Below are 8,960 nucleotides of genomic sequence, written 5' to 3' on the forward strand. Positions count from 1 at the left end.
TGGAAGCCCTTAGAATGCCAATGTCTGGTTGCTTGTTGGGCAGGCAATTGGGATGAATCCTACCCTTTTCCTAGGATTCCTTTCTGCATCCACCTTTTTTTTTTTTTTCCGAAATGAGAAGTAGCGAGGCAGACAGACAGACTTCTGTATGCGCCTGACCAGGATCCACCCAGCATGCCCACCAGGGGGCGATGCTCTGCCCCTCTGGACGTTGCTCCGGTGCGGCCGGAGCCATTCTAGCGCCTGAGGCAGAGGTCATGGAATCATCCTCAGCGCCCCGGGCCAATATTGCTCCAATGGAGCCCTGGCTGCGGGAGGGGAAGAGAGAGAAAAGAGGGGGGAGGGGGGAGAAACAGATGGGCGCTTCTCCTATGTGCCCGGACTAGGAATCGAACCTGGGACATCCACATGTCGGACCGACGCTCTACCACTGAGCCAACCGGCCAGGGCTCTGCATTCACCTTTTAACTCAGGCTTGTCAGGTCTTCTTGTGTGTGTTTTGACTAAATCTGATCTTCCCTGCGCAGTTTTAGGGATTTTTAAAAATAGAGCAAATGTATCCATGTTTGTCTATCCTCCCCCCTATCCTCCCCCTTCTCCGCCCCACACTTGCAGAGCTTCTCACCACACAGTGACAGCAGTCAGGCCCTCTAGCTGGGCCCTTAGCTGCTGGAGCGAGGCCTGGACCCTCATGTACAGGCCAGGATGCCTCCAGGGCCATCTTGAGCCTCAGTAGGTCCACATCAGCTGAGAACATGAGGCCTAACTGCCTTGTTTTCTGAAATGGTGAGTCAGAGCCAAATTATCACAGAGAACACTGAGCTTGTTCCCTCTAGCCACGACTTTCTTTCTTTCTTTTTTTTTTTTTAAAGGCCAGAGGTACTCTGATAATGGCCTTAAACAGCCTGAGGCTAATCTTTTTATTTTATTTTTTTTTCATTTTAGAGAGGAGAGACAGAGAGAGATAGAGAAGTGGGGGAGGAGCAGGAAGCATCAACTCCCATATGTGCCTTGGCCCGGCAAGCCCAGGGTTTTGAACTGGCGACCTCAGCATTCCAGGTCCATGCTTGATCCACTGCGCCACCACAGGTCAGGCTAGCCACGACTTTCAAGAGAAGAACTAATGGCTTCCTTTTAGAGCCCAGCACTAGGAGCTAGAGAGTGTTTTCATTCCTGCAGGGCTGGCCCCAGCCTTTGCCCTTGGCCCTCAGCCTCAGAGAGTCGGTGCTGAGCAGCTCATACCCAAGCTCCTATAACTTCCTGGGATGAACTCTGGTGTCACTGACACAATTTTCATTTGGGGACCCTGCACACAGTGCCAGGAATTTCAGACCAGGGACAGGAAAGCAGCATGGGCACCTCCCATGGCTGCCCTGTGAACAGAGCCTTTCTCCTCGGCTGGCTGGGCGTCTCAGCTGCTGGTCTGTCCTGCCTCAGGGCTACCCCCGCCCCCCAGTGGAAACCAGTTGCAGCAAGCGTCTGTTCCAATTGGGGTGCAAAAGCCCATGGAGATCATGCTGCTGAGGATAGTGTATACATATCTCAGCATATCCTGTATTCGTGTTCAATTCTGCAAATGGAAAAAACAGGCTTGAATTCTAAACTAATTACCTAACCACCCCTTTTCGCTACATAGTTGTAAAATGTTTATTATAGGATTTTGATTTGCTCCTCAGAAACCCTTTTCAGTTCTCTGGGAAGACTCCTTTGGTTGGGGAGATGCAGGAGGCAGAGGTGGGAGAGGGGTATCAGAGCTCTGAGCTGAGTCGCAAGGGCTGAGCCTGATGGTCCTCACTGTGTGGAGGGACAGGCTGGGAAATGGGAGTGAGGCCACCTGTCCTGCCCTTCCTGCTGGGTCTCCCTGGGGCTGAATGAGCACTAAACAGATACAACTGGTCGTTTATTTTGTGGAAATTAATTTCTGCCACATGCCTTGAGTGCCCAAGTTTGTACCGTTGCTTTGTGCAGACTGAAGTCCAGTTTTCGATTGTAACTGCCACTGTGAAGTGTGAGATAAGGAAGATGTTCTCCCCATGCCAGCGATGACCAGCTTAATATAACTGTGGCAGGTACTTGGTGGTTTGTGTCTTTGGAATGACATCTGCAGCTGGGCAGTGCCACCTGAGAGGAATACTCAACAGTGTGCAAATTCTGCTCAGACTATGATTTGAGATTCAACCACTTGTAAATCAGAGTTTTATTTTTGAATAAAAAATTGATTTTTTTTTCAAATGAGATGTGTTCAATCCATGACTGTTTTTAAAATTTTGGTTTGGCCTGACCTGTGGTGGTGCAGTGGATAAAGGATTGACTGGGAACACTGAGGTCGCTGGTTCAAAATCATGGGCTTGCATGGTCAAGGCACATATGGGAGTTGATGCTTTCTGCTCCCCCCACCTCTCTAAAATGAATAAATAAAAATCTAAAAAACATTTTTGGTTTGAATCTAGTTGTTTGCTGACCTACATCCTTTTGTATGGTTTCTCTTTCTCTTTTTCTCTCTTTCTTTTTTCCTTTTTTTTTTTTAATTAATTTTACTAGGGTGACATCAATAAGTCAGGGTACATATGTTCAAAGAAAAACATGTCCAGGTTATCTTGTCAATCAATTATGTTGCATACCCATCACCCAAAGTCAGATTGTCCTCCGTCACCTTCTATCTAGTTTTCTTTGTGCCCCTCCCCCACCCCCTTTTCCTCCCCCCCCCCCCCTCCGCCAACCACCACACTCTTATCAATGTCTCTTAGTCTTGTTTTTATGTCCCACTTACATATGGAATAATGCAGTTCTTGGTTTTTTCTGATTTACTTATTTCACTTCATATAATGTTATCAAGATCCTACCATTTTGTTGTAAATGATCTGATGACATCACTTCTTATGGCTGAGTAGTATTCCATAGTGTATATGTGCCACATCTTCTTTATCCAGTCTTCTATTGAAGGGCTTTTTGGTTGTTTCCATGTCTTGGCCACTGTGAACAATGCTGCAATGAACATGGGGCTGCATGTGTCTTTACATATCAATATTTCTGAGTTTTGGGGGTATATACCCAGTAGAGGGATTGCTGGGTCATACGGTAGTTCTATTTTCAGTTTTTTGAGGAACCACCGTACTTTCTTCCATAATGGCTGTACTACTTTACATTCCCACCAACAGTAAATGAGGGTTCCTTTTTCTCCACAGCCTCTCCAATATTTGCTGTTACCTGTCTTGTTAATAACAGCTAATCTAACAGGTGTGAGGTGTATCTCATTGCAGTTTTGATTTACATTTCTCTAATAACTAATGAAGATGAGCATCTTTTCATATATCTGTTGGCCATTTGTATTTCTTCCTGGGAGAAGTGTCTGTTCATGTCCTCTTCCCATTTTTTTATTGGATTGTTTGTTTGTTTGTTGTTGAGTTTTATGAGTTCTTTGTATATTTTGGATATTAGGCCCTTATCTGAGCAGGTGTTTGAAAATATCATTTCCCATTTAGTTGGCTGTCTGTTTATTTTGTTGTTAGTTTCTCTTGCTGAGCAAAAACTTCTTAGTCTGATGTAGTCCCATTCATTTATTTTTGCCTTCACTTCCCTTGCCTTTGGAGTCAAATTCATAAAATGCTCTTTAAAACCAAGGTTCATGAGTTTAGAACCTATGTCTTCTTCTATGTACTTTATTGTTTCAGGTCTTCTATTTAGGTCTTTGATCCATTTTGAATTAATTTTAGTACAAGGGGACAAGCTGTAGTTGAGTCTCATTCTTTTGCATGTGGCTTTCCAGTTTTCCCAGCACCATTTGTTGAAGAGGCTTTCTTTTCTCCATTGTGTGTTGTTGGCCCTTTATCAAAGATTATTTGACTATATATATGTGATTTTATTTCTGGACTTTCTATTCTGTTCCATTGGTCTGAATATCTATTTTTCTGCCAATACCATGCTGTTTTGATTGTTGTGGCTCTATAATATAGTTTGAAGTCAGGTATTGTAATGCCCCCAGCTTCGTTCTTTTTCTTTAGGATTGCTCTGGCTATTTGGAGTTTTTTATAGTTCCATATAAATCTGATGATTTTTTGTTCCATTTCTTTAAAAAATGTCATTGGAATTTTGATGGGAATTGCATTAAATTTGCATATTGCTTTGGGTAATATGACCATCTTGATTATATTTATTCTTCCTATCCAAGAGCAAAGAATATTTTTCCATCTCATTGTATCTTTTTCGATTTCCCTTAACAATGGTTTGTAGTTTTCATTATATAAGTCCTTTACATTTTTTGTTATGTTTATTCCTAGGTATTTTATTTTTTTTGTTGCAATCATGAAGGGGATTATTTTTTTGAGTTCGTTCTCAAATGTTTCATTGTTGGCATATAGAGAGGCCAACTTTTGTATGTTAATTTTGTATCCTGCAACCTTACTGTATTTGCTTATTATTTCTAGTAGTCTTTTTGTAGATTCTTTGGGGTTTTTGATGTATAGGATCATATCATCTGCAAAAAGTGATACCTTTACTTCTTCTTTTCCGATATGAATGCCTTTTATTTCTTTGTCTTGTCTGATTGCTCTGGCTAGAACCTCTAGCACCATATTAAATAAGAGTGGAGAGAGTGGATAACCCTGTCTTGTTCCTGATTTAAGGGGGAAAGCCTTCAGTTTTGTGCCATTGAATATGATGTTAGCTGATGATTTATCATATATTGCCTTTATCATGTTGAGATATTTCCCTTCTGTACCCATTTTGTTGAGAGTTTTAAACATAAAATTGTGTTGTATTTTATCGAATGCCTTTTCTGCATCTATTGATAAGATCACGTGGTTTTTGTTCTTTGTTTTGTTGATATGGTGTATTGTATTAACCGTTTTACATATGTTGAACCATCCTTGAGATTCTGGGATGAATCCCACTTGATCATGATGTATTATTTTTTTAATATGTTGTTGTATTTGATTTGCTAGTATTTTGTTTAGTATTTTAGCATCTGTATTCATTAGAGATATTGGTCTGTAGTTTTCTTTTTTTGTGCTGTCCTTGCCCGGTTTTGGTATGAGGGTTATGTTGGCCTCATAAAACGTGTTTGGAAGTATTGCTTCTTCTTCAATTTTTTGGATGACTTTCGGTAGAATAGGAACCAAGTCTTCTTTGAATTTTTGATAGAATTCACTAGTATAACCGTCTGGGCCTAGACTTTTATTTTTGGGGAGGTTTTTAATAGTTTTTTCTATTTCTTCCTTACTACTAGGTCTGTTTAGGCTTTCTGCTTCTTCTTGACTCTGTCTAGGAAGGTTGTATTGTTCTAGGAATTTATCCATTTTTTCTAGATTGTTGAATTTAGTGGCATAAAGTTTTTCATAGTATTCTACAATAATTCTTTGTATATCTATGATGTCCATGGTGATTTCTCCTCTTTCATTTTGGATTTTGTTTATATGAGTTCTTTCTCTTTTTTCCTTGGTAAGTCTTTTCCAAGGGTTTGTCAATTTTGTTGATCTTTTCAAAAAACCAGCTCCTTGTTCTATTAATTTTTTCTATAGTTTTCTGTTCCCTATTTCATTTATTTCTGCTCTGATTTTTATTATCTCCTTTATTCAGCTGGTTTTGGGTTGTCTTTGTTCTTCTTTTAATGTGAAGTTATGTGGTTCACTTGGGCTCTCTCTTGTTTGTTCATATAGGCCTGAAGTGATATGAACTTTCCTCTTATCACTGCTTTTGCTGCATCCCATAGATTCTGATATGTCATATTGTCATTTTCATTTGTCTGTATATATCTTTTGATCGCTGCGCTTATTTCTTCTTTGATCCATTCATTTTTTAAAAGTATGTTGTTTAGTTTCCACATTTTTGTGGGTTTTTTTCCCTCTTTTTTGCAGTTGAATTCTAGTTTCAAGGCTTTATGATCAGAAAATATGCTTGGTACAACTTCGATTTTTCTGAATTTGCTGATGTTTTTGTGGCCCAACATATGGTCAATTCTTGAGAATGATCCATGTACACTGGAGAAAAATGTATGATGAAATGTCCTGTAGATGTCTATCATATCCAGGTGCTCTAGTGTTTTGTTTAAGGCCAATATATCTTTATTGATTCTCTGTTTGGGTGACCGATCTAGAGCTGTCAGTGGTGTATTGAGGTCTTCAAGTATGATTGTATTTTTGTCAGTTTTTGTTTTAAGGTCAATAAGTAGCTGTCTTATATATTTTGATGCTCCTTGGTTTGGTGCATATATATTAAGAATTGTTATGTCTTCTTGATTCAGCGTCCCCTTAATCATTATGAAATGACCATTTTTGTCTTTGAGTACTTTTGCTATCTTGTAGTCAGCATTATCAGATATGAGTATTGCTACGCCTGCTTTTTTTTTTATGTTATTTGCTTGGAGTATTGTTTTCCAGCCTTTCACTTTGAATTTGTTTTTATCCTTGTTGCTTAGATGAGTTTCTTGTAGGCAGCATACAGTTGGATTTTCTTTTTTAATCCATTCTGCTACTCTGTGCCTTTTTATTGGTGAGTTTAATCCATTTACATTTAGTGTAATTATTGAGACTTGTGAGTTCCCTATTGCCATTTTATACATTGCTTTCTGTAAGTTTTTGTCTTGTTTGATTCTTCTCTTTCGTTTTTCTATCTTTTGTTTTTGTTTGGTTGTATTCCATACATCTTTCCTCTGTTGCTATCTTTTTAAAATCATGTGCTTCTGTGGTGGATTTTCCAATGGTGGTTACCATTAAGTAATGAAAAGGGTTCCTATCCTGTTCATTGTAGTGCACTATCTTGTGAGTACTTTTTTACTCCATCGTCCTTTGCTACTGTTAATCTCCGTCCTCTCCCCCCTTTTTTTTTGTTGTTGTCACAGTTTAAATTTGGTTTTATTGTGTTCTTGGTGGAGCTTTTACTTGTGGCTTTGTTTTGTTTTGTTCTTTTTATCTGGTTGGAAAACCCCCTTTAGTAATTCCTGGAGTGGGGGTTTTCTGATGATAAATTCCCTCATCTTTTCTGAATCTGTGAATGTTTTTATTTCTCCTTCATATTTGAAGGATAGCTTTGATGGGTATAGTATTCGTGGCTGAAAGTCCTCTCTTTCAGGACTTTAAATATTGGGGTTTACTCTCTTCTAGCTTGTAGAGTTTCTGCTGAGAAATCTGATGATAATCTAATGGGTTTTCCTTTATATGTTGTATTCTTCTTTTCCCTGGCTGCCTTGAGAATTTTTTCTTTGTCATTGGTTTGTGCCAATTTCATTATGATGTGCCTTGGAGTAGGTTTGTTGGGGTTAAGAAAACTCGGAGTTCTGTTTGCTTCTTGAATATGAGGCTTTAGTTCTTTGCACAGGCTTTAGAAATTCTCATCTATTATTTGTTTGAATATGTTCTCCATTCCATTTTCTCTGTCTTCTCCTTCTGATATACCTATTATTCTTTCTTTTTTTTTTTTTTTTTTTTTTTTTTTACAGAGGCAGAGATAGACAGGGACAGACAGACAGGAACGGAGAGAGATGAGAAGCATCAATCATCAGTTTCTCGTTGCACGTTGTGACTTCTTAGTTGTTCATTGATTGCTTTCTCACATGTGCCTTGACCACGGGCCTTCAGCAGACCGAGTAACCCCCTGCTGGAGCCAGCGACCTTGGGTCTAAGCTGGTGAGCTCTTTGCTCAAGCCAGTTGAGCCCGCGCTCAAGCTGGCGATCTCGGGGTCTCGAACCTGGGTCCTTCCGCATCCCAGTCCGATGCTCTATCCACTGCGCCACCACCTGGTCAGGCCCTTATGTTATTCTTTTTGATGGAGTCAGACAATTCCTGTAGGGCTTTCTCATTTTTTTAAAAATTTTTGAGTCTCTTTCTTCTCTCTGTTGTGCCTCAAGTTGCTTGTCTTCTATTTCACTAATCCTACCTTCTATCTGGCCTGTTCTATTAGCTAAGCTTGTTACCTCATTTTTCAGCTCGTGAATTGAGTTTTTCATCTCTATTTGATTTGTTTTTATAGTTTCAGTTTCCTTGGTAATATATTCTTTGTGTTCATTGAGTTGTTTTCTGAGCTCCTTAAATTGCCTTTCTGTGTTTTCTTGTATATCTCTGAGTATTTTTAGGATTTCTATTTTAAATTCTCTGTCATTTAGCTCCAAGTTTTCCAATATATTAAATTTTTTCTCCATAGATTTTTCCTCATCTATTTGTGCTACCTCTCTGTCTTTTGTATCCATGATATTCTATTTCCTTTTCCTTAATGGCATCTGAGGGTGGTTTTGTTGATAGTATTAATGAGAATTAATAAATAATAAAAAGTTAAAAAAATAAAAATTAAAAATTAAAAAAATTATTATTCCCTCCCCTTTTTATTCCTCTCTTCTCCTCTCCCCTCCTTCTTGAGAAAATCTTGTGGTGAACTGTGAATTATATTGTGCTAAATAGAACAAAAACTACCTATAATGGAGGGCCTGAGTTGGGGAGAAGTGATAAATGGGCAAAAAAGGGGGTATGGACCCACAAATGCAAAAAAGGAAAAAATTTGGGTCCAGAATAAAATGATTTGCTTTTAGGTGATGGTTGACTAAGAGATATGATGAGAGGAATAAGAGGGAAACAGGAAAAAGGGGAAAAAATTAAAAAATTACTATTGTATTTAGTGGAGCAAGAATTAGATAAAATGGAGAGCCAGGGTTGGGAGCACTGCTAGTGAGTTAAAAAAGCAAGGTAAAAAACCCCCAAAGTGCCACAAAGAAAAATTTGAGTTCTAGATAAAATAATTTGTTTGTGATTGAGGATTGAATGAGAGGAAAATTAAAGGAGAAAAGAAGAAACTAATATAGAGGGAGAAAAAAAAAAGAAAGAGGAAAACACAAAAAGAAGAAAAAAGAATAAAAGGAGAGAGAGAGAGAGAGTTAAGGGTTTTGGAGTGCAACCCTCATAGAGAGAAAGGAAGAAGAAAGAAAAGATAATGGGAGATGTAACACTTATGGGTAGTGTAATTCAAGGAGAGGAGA

This window comes from Saccopteryx leptura, chromosome 1, assembly GCF_036850995.1.
Source record: "Saccopteryx leptura isolate mSacLep1 chromosome 1, mSacLep1_pri_phased_curated, whole genome shotgun sequence".
Classification (NCBI taxonomy): Eukaryota; Metazoa; Chordata; class Mammalia; order Chiroptera; family Emballonuridae; genus Saccopteryx; species Saccopteryx leptura.